Raw genomic sequence first — 14172 nt, forward strand, 5'->3', positions numbered from 1 at the left:
GGCACGAGCTCGCCGCCACCGCAGCTCGCCGGCGACCCGGCCGCGCCTTGCCTCCTCGTCGTCCGGCGGCCCCGCCGCCCTCCGTCGTCCTCCTCTTCGATCTCCGGCCACCTCCCCAACGCCGGCGAGCTCTGGCCTCACCTCCTCCTCACCGACAAACTCGAGCCCTGGTGATCCTCATTTTGTGCGCACGCCGATCTGGATCCGGTTCGGGTGAACAGTAAACCCTAGATCCGGAGGGTATATTTTTCTCTAAGTCCCCAGTTTTCAATATTTTTGGCAAACTTTGACGCATCGTAACTCCGCATCCGTAGCTCCGTTTTGGGAGTGTAGCATATCAAAATGTTCGCCTCAGAGAGTACATGATTTCATCTCATTGCATCATTTTCATTTGAGAAAATCTTGATACCCGAAATGCTGTTGGAAGAGTGCTATTTGAGTTAATTGTCAGATCTGCTGCACCAAATAGCTATTTGTCATTTTTGCCATGATTAATGTGTGCATGATATGCCCCTGAGCTCTACATGAGTTTTGTTATATGCCATGCCGTCTTTCCAGAGGTGCTATCCATATATTTTTGTGATATGTGTGGTGACTAGCACAATCTTGCAAAGTGGTGCATTCGTTAATGCTGATTTCAAGGACTTAGAAATTCCACTAAGTCCTTGATCTGTTTGTTTATCAATGTGCCATATGTTCATGTTGTTTCCTAGTGATCCGTGCCTCTTTTGAGGATGATCAATAAGGATGTTTTGTTAATCTCGTAGTTCTCTATCCATTCATGTCTTTGTTTGCAATTATGGAGCACCCTAGCTTGAGTCAATCGAGCTCTACTTTTGCTATTTCGTGAATCTGGGCAGATTGTCTACTTGTTAGCGATTTTGCCGAGGATGTTGTTGTTGATTCGTGCATGCTATGTTGTTGTTCTTGCCTTGTCTAGCTTATATAATATGTATTCTTTATGGGTGTATGCTTAGATTGTCATGCCTTGCTCTGTAGTGAGTGCATCGAGCTCGTAAACATGCATACTCGTTAACAGATTTACATGCTCCAGTTTTTCACCAAGTCTGAGATCTGATTATGTTTTTGCCATGTTCACATGCTTGCAATTGTATTTTCTGATCCCTTTTGGCTCAAGGTCACTAAGGGACTTTTGTTAAGCTCTTTGAGTATCTCCATACCATGCTTTACTTTGCCATGTTAAGTTCCTGTAGCTTCTAGTTTTCATGCTCCAAAGTGTGCTACCTGATCTGAAATTCCAGACTTGTGTTAATTTCACTAAGTCTGAAATCTGTTTACCAATTGCACTTTTGCCATGCTTGTTTGAACCTGTTAATGGATGAATTGGCCGTAGCTCAGTGTTCATCTTTTGTTAAGCATTATGAGTGGATCCCTGCCATGTATTTTTTTGCCATGTTTGAGTGCTGTAGCTTAATTATCTTGTTGCATCTAGATGGCTACTTGCTGTTTATCGCAGACCAGTGCCATATTTGTTTTGCTTGCCATTTCCAAACCGTGTCTCCGATTCCGGCGTTCTTTATATCGATTTCAACCGAAATCACCTCACCTTTCCAGTGGCACACTTGGATTTCCATGTTGAGGCCAGGTTCATTCATTCCTTGTCAAATCTTGCATATGCATCACATATCGCATCCCGCATAGCATACCATGTTTGCATCATGTTGTTTGAGCTTTGCACGTGGTTGATTGTGTTCCTTTTGCTTGTTTGTCTTGTTTGGGTAGAGCCGGGAGACGAGTTCGCTAACGAGGAGCCCGTTGAGTTTGCTTTCAAGGATCCAGTCAACTCTGACAACTTTGCAGGCAAGATGATCATACCCTCGAAATCACTTCTATCTTTGCTTTGCTAGATGCTCGCTCTTTTGCTATGCCTATGCTACGATGCCATGTCAAACCTCTAACCCACTATGTCCTAGCAAACCGTTGATTGGCTATGTTACCGCTTTGCTCAGCCCCTCTTATAGCGTTGCTAGTTGCAGGTGAAGATTGGAGATCGTTCCTTGTTGGAACATTATTTTCTTGTTGGGATATCACTATATTACCTTGTTATCTTAATGCATCTATATACTTGGTAAAGGGTGGAAGGCTCGGCCTTTTTGCCTAGTGTTCCCGGATTTTGCGTTCCTTACACGGTTGGGTAATAATGGGATCCCCTTGACAGTCCGCCTTGAATAAAACTCCTTCAGCAATACCCAACCTTGGTTTTACCATTAGCCACCTAGCCTCTTTTTCTCTTGGGTTACCGGAGCCCTAGGGTCATCTTATTTAAACCCCCCCTGGGCCAGTGCTCCTCTGAGTGTTGGTCCGACCGAGCAGACTGCGGGGCCACCTCGGGGCAACTTGAGGTTTGTTTTTACTTGTAGGATGTCTCATCTGAGTGTGCCATGAGAACGAGATATGTGCAGCTCCTATCGGGATTTGTCGGCACATTCGGGCGGTGTTGCTGGATTTATTTTGACTTGTCGGAGTTGTCTTGTAGAACCGGGATGCCGAGTCTGATCGGAATGTCTCGGGAGAAGGTATATCCTTCGTTGACCGTGAGAGCTTGTCATGGGCTAAGTTGGGACTCTCCTACAGGGTTTTGAACTTTCGAAAGCCGTGCCCATGGTTATGGGCATATGGGAATTTGTTAATGTCCGGTTGTAGATAACTTGAACCTTAACTTAATTAAAATGAATCAACTGTGTGTGTTACCGTGATGGTCTCTTCTCGGCGGAGTCCGGGAAGTGAACACGGTGTTGGAGTAATGTTTGCCGTAGGTTGTTCTCTAGTTCTTCGTTCATGCTTTGCCTTCTCTTCTCGCTCTCATTTGCGAACAGGTTAGCCACCATATATGCTAGTCGCTTGCTGCAGCTCCACATATTTACCTTGCCTTACCTATAAGCTTAAATAGTCTTGATCACGAGGGTGCGAGATTGCTGAGTCCCCGTGGCTCACAGATTACTTCCAAACCGGATGCAGGGCCCGATGACTCCGTTCCAGATGATGCGCTTGAGCTCAAGTGGGAGTTCGACGAAGACTCACGCCGTTACTATGTGTGTTTCCCTGATGATCAGTAGTGGTGCCCAGTTGGGGCGATCGGGACCATGTCGCTTGTGGGGTTGATCTTTTATTTTGGTACCATAGTCGGACCATGATTGTATTGGATGATGTAATGCTATTTATGTACTTTGTGTGACGTGGCGAGTGTAACCCAACTATGTTCCTTTCCCCTTATTATGTATTACATGGGATGTTGTGAAGATTACCTTACTTGCGACATTGCTTTCAATGCGGTTATGCCTCTAAGTCGTGCTTCGACACATAGGAGATATAGCCGCATCGAGGGCGTTACAATTCACCAACATGATATTTGTTTTGCTTGGAGTGTCTTGTATTATTTATGTCTTTGTTTGCTAGTATACCACAATCATCCTTGCTGTACACACCTTTTGAGAGAGCCATACATGGATTAAAATTTGATAGAATACTCTATGTGCTTCACTTATATCTTTTGATCTAAGTAGTTTTGCTCTATGTGCTTCACTGATATCTTTTGAGCGTTATAATTTTGCTCTATGTGCTTCACTTAGATCTTTTAGAGCACGGTGGTGGATTTGTTTTAAAGAAACTATTGATCTCTCATGCTTCACTTAAATTATTTTGAGAGTCTCTTAATAGCATGGTAATTTTCTTAATAATAATATGCTTGGTATTCAAGATTTGTGAAACTTTCTTTTGAGTGTGTTGAATACTAAGAAAAGATTGAAGCATGATAATTGTTTTGAGATATGGAGGTGATAATATTAAAGTCATGCTAGTTGAGTAGTTGTGAATTTAAAGAATACTTGTGTTGAAGTTTGTGATTCCTGTAGCATGCACGTATGGTGAACCGTTTTGTGATGAAGTCGGAGCATGATTTATTTATTGATTGTCCTCCTTATGAGTGGCGGTCGGGGATGAGCGATGGTCTTTTCCTACCAATCTATCCCCCTAGGAGCATGCACGTAGTACTTTGCTTTGATAACTTCTAGATTTTTGCAATAAGTATATGAGTTCTTTATGACTAATGTTGAGTCCATGGATCATATGCACTCTCACCCTTCCACCTTTGCTAGCCTCTCTAATACCGCGCAACTTTCGCCGGTATCATACACCTATCATATACATTCCTCAAAACAGCCACCATACCTACCTATTATGGCATTTCCATAGCCATTCCGAGATATATTACCATGCAACTTTTCATCATCTAGTTCATTATGACACATCCATCATTGTCATATTGCTTAGCATGATCATGTAGTTGACATAGTATTTGTGGCAAAGCCACCGTTCATAATTTTCATACTTGTCACTCTTGATTCATTGCATATCCCGGTACACCGCCGGAGGCATTCATATAGAGTCATATTTTGTTCTAAGTATCGAGTTGTAATTGTTGAGTTGTAAGAAAAATAAAAGTGTGATGATCATCATTATTAGAGCATTGTCCCAGTGAGGAAAGAATGATGGAGACTATGATTCCCCCACAAGTCGGGATGAGACTCCGGACGAAAAAAAGAGAGGCCAAAGAAGCCCAAATAAAAAAAGAGAGAGAAAGGCCATAAAAAAGAGAAAGGCCATAAAAAATATATATATAAAAATGAGAGAAAAAGAGAGAAGGGACAATGTTACTATCCTTTTACCACACTTGTGCTTCAAAGTAGCACCATGATCTTCATAGTAGAGAGTCTCTCATGTTATCACTTTCATATACTAGTGGGAATTTTACATTATACAACTTGGCTTGTATATTCCAATGATGGGCTTCCTCAAATTGCCCTAGGTCTTCATGAGCAAGCAAGTTGGATGCACACCCACTTAGTTTCTTTTTGAGCTTTTATATACTTATAGCTCTAGTGCATCCGTTGCATGGCAATCCCTACTCACTCACATTGATATCTATTGATGGGCATCTCCATAGCCCGTTGATACGCCTAGTTGATGTGAGACTATCTTCTCCTTTTGTATTCTTCACAACCACCATTCTATTCCACCCATAGTGCTATATCCATGGCTCACGCTCATGCATTGCGTGAAGATTGAAAAAGTTTTGAAAAATTTAGAGTATGAAACAATTGCTTGGCTTGTCATCGGGGTTGTGCATGATTTAAATACTTTGTGTGGGGAAGATGGAGCATAGCCAGACTATATGATTTTGTAGGGATAACTTTCTTTGGCCATGTTATTTTGAGAAGACATAATTGCTTTGTTAGTATGCTTGAAGTATTATTATTTCTAATGTCAATATAAACCTTTGTCTTGAATCTTTCTAATCTGAATATTCATACCACAATTAAGAAGATTTGCATTGAAATTATGCCAAGTAGCACTCCACATCAAAAATTCTGTTTTTATCATTTGCCTACTCGAGGACGAGCATGAATTAAGCTTGGGGATGCCTGATACGTCTCCAACGTATCTATAATTTTTGATTGCTCCATGCTATATTATCTACTATTTTGGACTATATTGGGCTTTATTTTCCACTTTTATATTATTTTTGGGACTAACCTATTAACCGGAGGCCCAACCCAGAATTGCTGTTTTTTGCCTATTCCAGTGTTTCGAAGAAACGGAATATCAAACGGAGTCCAAACGAAATAAAATCTGCGGGAACGTGATTTTCTCACCGAGCGTGATCCAGGAGACTTGGACCCTGCTCCAAGGAACAAAAGAGGCGGTCACAAGGGTGGGGGGCGCCCCCCCTAGGGCATGCCCCCTGCCTCGTGGGCCCCTCGTTGCTCCTCCGGCATACTTCTTCCTCCTATATATACACACATACCCCAAAACGATCAGAACAGGAGCCAAAAACCTAATTCCACCGCCGCAACTTTCCGTATCCACGAGATCCCATCTTGGGGCCTGTTTTGGAGCTCCGCCGGAAGAGGGCCGTCATCACGGAGGGCTTCTACATCACCATATCCCCTCCGATGAAGTGTGAGTAGTTTACCTCAGACCTTCGGGTCCATAGTTAGTAGCTAGATGGCTTCTTCTCTCTCTTTGAATCTCAATACAAAGTTCTCCCCCTCTCTCGTGGAGATCTATTCGATGTAATCTTCTTTTTGCGGTGTGTTTGTTGAGACCGATGAATTGTGGGTTTATGATCAAGTCTATCTATGAATAATATTTGAATCTTCTCTGAATTCTTTTATGCATGATTGTTTATCTTTGCAAGTCTCTTCGAATTATCCGTTTGGTTTGGCCAACTAGATTGGTAGTTCTTGCCATGGGAGAAGTGCTTAGCTTTGGGTTCGATCTTGCGGTGTCCTTTCCCAATGACACAAGGGGCAGCAAGGCACGTATTGCATCGTTGCCATCGAGGATAACAAGATGGGGTTTATTTCATATTGCATGAATTTATGTCTCTACATCATGTCATCTTGCTTAAGGCGTTACTCTGTTTTTAACTTAATACTCTAGATGCATGCTAGATAGCGGTCGATGAGTGGAGTAATAGTAGTAGATGCAGAATCGTTTCGGTCTACTTGTCACGGACGTGATGCCTATATACATGATCATGCCTAGATATTCTCATAATTATGTTCAATTCTATTAATTTCTCAATAGTAATTTGTTCACCCACCGTAGAATACTTATGCTCTTGAGAGAAGCCACTAGTGAAACATATGGCCCCGGGTCTATTCTCATCATATCAATCTCCATCACTTTTATATTGTTTTGCTATTTACTTTGATTTTACTTTTTACTTTGCATATTTATACCAAAAATACCAAAAATATTCTATCTATCAGATCTCACTCTCGTAAGTGACCATGAAGGGCTTGACAACCCCTAATCGCGTTGGTTGCGAGTAGCTATCGTTTTGTGCAGGTACGAGGGACTTGAGCATGGCCTCCTACTGGATTGATACCTTGGTTCTCAAAAACTGAGGGAAATACTTACGCTACTCTGTTGCATCATCCCTTCCTGTTCGGGGAAAACCAACGCAAGCTCAAGACGTAGCAAAGATCCATTTATTTTCAATGGCTTGCCGATCATCGGGCAAGTCAATCAAAGTCCACACTTTGTTCTCATACATGGATCCCATCTCAAATTTCATGACCTCAAGCCATTTTGCGGTATCTGGGCTCACCATCGCTTCTTCATAGTTCGTAGGTTCGTCATGGTCTAGCAACATAACCTCCAGAACATGATTACCGTACCACTCTGGTGCGGATCTCGCTGTGGTTGATCTAAGAGGTTCAGTAACAACTTGATCTGAAGTTTCATGATCATCATCATTAACTTCCTCACTAATTGGTGTAGGTGTCACAAGAACCGGTTTATGTGATGAACTATTTTCCAATAAGGGAGCGGGTACAGTTACCTCATCAAGTTCTACTTTCCTCCCACTCACTTCTTTCGAGAGAAACTCCTTCTCTAGAAAGGATCCAAATTTAGTAACAAAAGTTTGTCCTTCAGATCTGTGATAGAAGGTGTACCCAACAGTTTCCTTTGGGTATCCTATGAAGACACATATTCTCCGATTTGGGTTTGAGCTTATCAGGTTGAAGTTTTTCCACATAAGCATCGCAGCCCCAAACTTTAAGAAACGACAACTTTGGTTTCTTGCCAAACTATAGTACATAAGGCGTCGTCTCAACGGATTTCGATTGTGCCCTATTTAACGTGAATGCAGCCGTCTCTAAAGAATAACCCCAAAATGATAGCGGTAAATCAGTAAGAGACATCATAGATCGCACCATATCTAGTAAAGTACGATTACAACGTTCGGACACACCATTACGTTGTGGTGTTCCGGGTGGCGTGAGTTGCGAAACTATTCTGCATTGTTTCAAATGAAGACCAAACTCGTAACTCAAATACTCTCCTCCATGATCAGACCGTAGAAACTTTATTTTCTTGTTACGATGATTTTCAACTTCACTCTGAAATTCTTTGAACTTTTCAAATGTTTCAGACTTATGTTTCATTAAGTAGATATACCCATATCTTCTTAAATCATCTGTGAAGGTGAGAAAATAACGATACCCGCCGCGAGCCTCAACATTCATCGGACCACATACATCTGTATGTATGATTTCCAACAAATCTGTTGCTCGCTCCATAGTTCCGGAGAACGGCGTTTTAGTCATCTTGCCCATGAGGCATGGTTCGCAAGTACCAAGTGATTCATAATCAAGTGGTTCCAAAAGTCCATCAGTATGGAGTTTCTTCATGCGCTTTACACCAATATGACCTAAACAGCAGTGCCACAAATAAGTTGAACTATCATTATCAACTCTGTATCTTTTGGCTTCAATATTATGAATATGTGTATCACTACTATCGAGATTTAACAAAAATAGACCACTCTTCAAGGGTGCATGACCATAAAAGATATTACTCATATAAATAGAACAACCATTATTCTCCGATTTAAATGAATAACCGTCTCGCATCAAACAAGATCCGAATATAATGTTCATGCTCAACACTGGCACCAAATAACAATTATTCAGGTCTAAAACTAATCCCGAAGGTAGATGTAGAGGTAGCGTGCCGACCGCGATCACATCGACTTTGGAACCACTTCCCACGCGCATCGTCACCTCATCCTTAGCTAATCTTTGCTTAATTTGTAGTCCCTGTTTCGAGTTGCAAATATTAGCAACAGAACCAGTATCAAATACCTAGGTGCTACTTCGAGCATTAGTAAGGTACACATCAATAACATGTATATCACATATACCTTTGTTCACCTTGCCATCCTTATTATCCGCCAAATACTTGGGGCAGTTCCGCTTCTAGTGACCAGTCTGTTTGCAGTAGAAGCACTCAGTTTCTGGCTTAGGTCCAGACTTGGGTTTCTTCTCTTGAGCAACAACTTGTTTATCGTTCTTCTTGAAGTTCCCCTTCTTCTTCCCTTTACCCTTTTTCTTGAAACTAGTGGTCTTGTTGACCATCAACACTTGATGCTCCTTTTTGATTTCTACCTCCGCAACCTTTAGCATCGCGAAGAGCTCGGGAATTTTCTTATTCATCCCTTGCATATTATAGTTCATCACGAAGCTTTTGTAGCTTGGTGGCAGTGATTGAAGAACTCTGTCAATGACACTATCAACAGGAAGATTAACTCCCAGTTGAGTCAAGTGATTATGATACCCAGACATTTTGAGTATATGTTCACTGACAGAACTATTCTCCTCCATCTTGCAGCTATATAACTTATTGGAGACTTCATATCTCTCAATCCGGGCATTTGCTTGAAATATTAACTTCAACTCCTGGAACATCTCATATGCTCCATGACGTTCAAAACATCATCGAAGTCCCGGTTCTAAGCCGTAAAGCATGGCACACTGAACTATCGAGTAGTCATCATCTTTACTCCGCGAGACGTTCTTAACGTCATCAGCAGCATCTGCAGCAGGCCTGGCACCCAGCGGTGCTTCCAGGACGTAATTCTTCTGTGTAGCAATGAGGATAATCCTCAAGTTACGGACCTAGTCCATGTAATTGCTACCATCATCTTTCAACTTTGCTTTCTCAAGGAACGCATTAAAATTTAATGGAACAACAGCACGGGCCATCTATCTACAATCAACATAGACAAGCAAAATACTATCAGGTACTACGTTCATGATAAATTTAAGTTCAATTAATCATATTACTTAAGAACTCCCACTTAGATAGACATCCCTCTAATCCTCTAAGTGAACACGTGATCCAAATCAACTAAACCATGTCCGATCATCACGTGAGATGGAGTAGTTTTATGGTGAACATCACTATGTTGATCATATCTACTATATGATTCACGCTCGACCTTTCGGTCTCAGTGTTCCGAGGCCATATCTGCATATGCTAGGCTCGTCAAGTTTAACCTGAGTATTCCACGTGTGCAACTGTTTTGCACCCGTTGTATTTGAACGTAGAGCCTATCACACCCAATCATCACGTGGTGTCTCAGCACGAAGAACTTTCGCAACGGTGCATACTTAGGGAGAACACTTATACCTTGATAAGTTAGTGAGAGATCACCTTATAATGCTACCGTCAATCAAAGCAAGATAAGATGCATAAAAGATAAACATCACATGCAATCAATATAAGTGATATGATATGGCCATCATCATCTTGTGCTTGTGATCTTCATCTCCGAAGCACCTTCATGATCACCATTGTCACCGGCGTGACACTTTGATCTCCATCGTAGCATCGTTGTCGTCTCGCCAACTTATGTCTCTATGACTATCGCTACCGCTTAGTGATAAAGTAAAGCAATACAGGGCGATTGCATTGCATACAATAAAGCGACAACCATACGGCTCTTGCCAGTTGCCGATAACTCGGTTACAAAACATGATCATCTCATACAATAAAATATAGCATCATGCCTTGACCATATCAAATCACAACATGCCCTGCAAAAACAAGTTAGACGTCCTCTACTTTGTTGTTGCAAGTTTTACGTGGCTGCTATGGGCTGAGCAAGAACTGTTCTTACCTACGCATCAAAACCACAACGATGGTTTGCCAAGTTAGTGTTGTTTTAACCTTCTCAAGGACCGGGCGTAGCCACACTTGGTTCAACTAAAGTTGGAGAAACTGACACCCGCTAGCCACCTGTGTGCAAAGCACGTCGGTAGAACCAGTCTCGCGTAAGCATACGTGTAATGTCGGTCCGGGCCGCTTCATCCAACAATACCGCCGAACCAAAGTATGACATGCTGGTAAGCAGTATGACTTATATCGCCCACAACTCACTTGAGTTCTACTCGTGCATATAACATCTACGCATAAAACCTGGCTCGGATGCCACTGCTGGGGAACGTAGTAATTTTTCAAAAAATTTACTATGCACACATAGGATCATGGTGATGCATAGCAACGACAGGGGAGAGTGTTGTCCACGCACCCTCATAGACCGAAAGCGGAAGCGTTTGCACAACGCGGTTGATGTAGTCCTACGTCTTTACGATCTGACCGATCAAGTACCGAACGTACGGCACCTCCGAGTTCAGCACACGTTCAGCTCGATGACGTCCCTCGAACTCGGATCCAGCCGAGCTTTGAGGGAGTTTTCCGTCAGCATGATGGCGTGGTGACAATGATGATGTTCTACTGACGCAGGGCTTCGCCTAAGCACCGCTACAATATTATCGACGTGGACTATGGTGGAGGGGGGCACCGCACACGGCTAAGAGATCGAAGAGATCAATTGTTGTGTCTAGAGGTGCCCCCTGCCCCCGTATATAAAGGAGCAAGGGGGAAGAGGCGGCCGGCCAGGAGGAGGCGCACCAGGGAGGAGTCCTACTCCCACCGGGAGTAGGACTCCCTCCTTTCCTAGTTGGAGTAGGAGAAGGGGGAAGGAGGAGGAAGAGAGGAACGAAAGGGGGGCGCCGCCGCCCCTCCTTGTCCAATTTGGACTAGAGGGAGAGGAGGCGCGCGGCCTGCCCTAGTCGCCCCTCCTCTTCTCCACTAAGGCCCATCTTGGCCCATTAAACCCCCGGGGGGTTCCGGTAACCGCCGGTACTCCAGTAAAATCCCGATTTCACCCGGAACACTTCCGATATCCAAATATAGGCTTCCAATATATCAATATTTATGTCTCGACCATTTCGAGACTCCTCGTCATGTCCGTGATCACATCCAGGACTTCGAAATTCCTTCGGTACATCAAAACACGTAAACTCATAATATAACCGTCATCGAAATTTAAGCGTGTGGACCCTACGGGTTCGAGAACTATGTAGACATGACCGAGACACGTCTCCGGTCAATAACCAATAGCGGAACCTGGATGCTCATATTGGATCCTACATATTCTATGAAGATCTTTATCGGTCAAACCGCATAACAACATACGTTGTTCCCTTTGTCATCGGTATGTTACTTGCCCGAGATCCGATCGTCGGTATCTTAATACCTAGTTCATTCTCATTACCGACAAGTCTCTTTACTCGTTCTGTAATACATCATCCCGCAACTAACACATTAGTTGCAATGCTTGCAAGGCTTATAGTGATGTGCATTACCGAGTGGGCCCAGAGATACCTCTCCGACAATCGGAGTGACAAATCATAATCTCGAAATACGCCAACCCAACAAGTACCTTCGAAGACACCTATAGAGCACCTTTATAATCACCCAGTTACATTGTGACATTTGGTAGAACACAAAGTGTTCCTCCGGTAAACGGGAGTTGCATAATCTCATAGTCATAGGAACATGTATAAGTCATGAAAAAAGCAATACCAGAATACTAAACGATCGTGTGCTAAGCTAACGGAATGGGTCAAGTCAATCACATCATTCTCCTAATGATGTGGTCCCGTTAATCAAATGACAACTCATGTCAATGGCTAGGAAACATAACCATCTTTGATCAACGAGCTAGTCAAGTAGAGGCATACTAGTGACACTCTGTTTGTTTATGTATTCACACAAGTATTATGTTTCGGGTTAATACAATTCTAGCATGAATAATAAACATTCATCATGATATAAGGAAATAAATAATAACTTTATTATTGCCTCTAGGGCATATTTCCTTCACCCCTTTGAGAGGTTCATGGGAGTCCTAAAGAAATATGTCCGTAACCGCGCTAGGCCAGAAGGAAGCATCTCCATGGTCCATTAAACAGAGGATGTCATTGCGTTTTGTGTTGACTTCATTCCTGGCCTTAAGAAGACAAGTCTCCCTAAATCTCGGTATGAGGGGAGAATGACTGGAAAAGGCACGCTTTGAGGGGACTCAATAATATGCAGGGACGGGCATTCTTGGTCTCAAGCACACTACACAGTCCTACAGAACTCTACCTTGGTGACCCGTATGCTGATGAACACAAGAACAGTCTGCGACCAAACACCCGGAGCAGTGTGATGATTGGATTACATGTGAACACATCAGGACTTTCAGCAGTTGGTTGGAAACACGTCTCAGAGGTGACAACACTGTTTGTGATGAGTTGTACTCGTTGTCCAGGGGACCATCTTCGACTGTATTGACTTACAAAGGATACGAGATAAATGGGAATACATTTTACACGATCGCCCAAGATCAAAAGAGCACCAACCAAAACAGCGGTGTCCGCTTTGATGCAGCAACCGAGAGGGGAAAGGACACATATTATGGTTACATAGTGGACATATGGGAACTTGACTGCGGACATGATTTTAAGGTCCCTTTGTTTAAGTGCAAATGGGTCAATCTGTCAGGAGGCGGGGTACAGGTAGACCCACAGTACGGAATGACAATAGTGGATCTGAACAATCTTGAGTACACCGACGAACCGTTCGTCCTAGCCAATGATGTGGCACATGTTATCTATGTGGAGGACATGTCTACCAAACCGAGAAAAAAAGATAAGGAAGCGAATACATCATACGATGAGGCAAAGCGCCACATAGTTCTTTCAGGAAAAAGGGACATCGTGGGAGTGGAGGGCCAGACAGACATGTCCGAAGATTATGAAAAGTTTCATGAAATTCCTCCCTTCAAAGTCAAGGCTGACCCAAGCATCCTGATAAACGATGAAGATTATCCATGGTTACGACGCAATAAGCAAAGGACACAACTGAAGAAAAAGTGAAGACTTTCTCTTCAAAACTATTATGATGATACCATGCCAACTTTCAACCTTTTGCTAGTTTATTTGAAATGCCTGTTGTAACAGACGAGTTTCCGTATGAAACCCTGATATCTCGAAACAGATTATCCGTTTTGTACACGAAGTGCATCCAGTTTTTTCCGTAAACCCTCTGAACTTTTCTGCACATCCTATGTGGGTGAAATGATGATACCATGCCAACTTTCAACCTTTTCGTAGTTCATTTGAAATGCTTTTCAATTTCAGTGGCTTATAACTCAAAAAATCAGTAAATGCATGAAAAATAACAAATGAAGTCAGAAAGGGTTGAAAATTGATGATGTGGCTTTGAATGTAGCATTTTGAACACACAAGAAGTCCAAAGTTGTAATAAGTTATTAAAAATAAAAGAGAGGCGCAATGATCACCTGCACGTTGCTTACCTTTTATAAACCTCTAGTATTATTGAAACTAAAATTATATAGAATTTATGCAACTAAAATTATCAAAGTATTTTCTGTTCAAAACATTAAAAGCAAAAATAATTTTCATAAAGAACTTTTTTTGTTAGAAACTTAAATAGACAAAAATAATT

This window comes from Triticum aestivum, chromosome 5A (genome assembly GCF_018294505.1).
Source record: "Triticum aestivum cultivar Chinese Spring chromosome 5A, IWGSC CS RefSeq v2.1, whole genome shotgun sequence".
Classification (NCBI taxonomy): Eukaryota; Viridiplantae; Streptophyta; class Magnoliopsida; order Poales; family Poaceae; genus Triticum; species Triticum aestivum.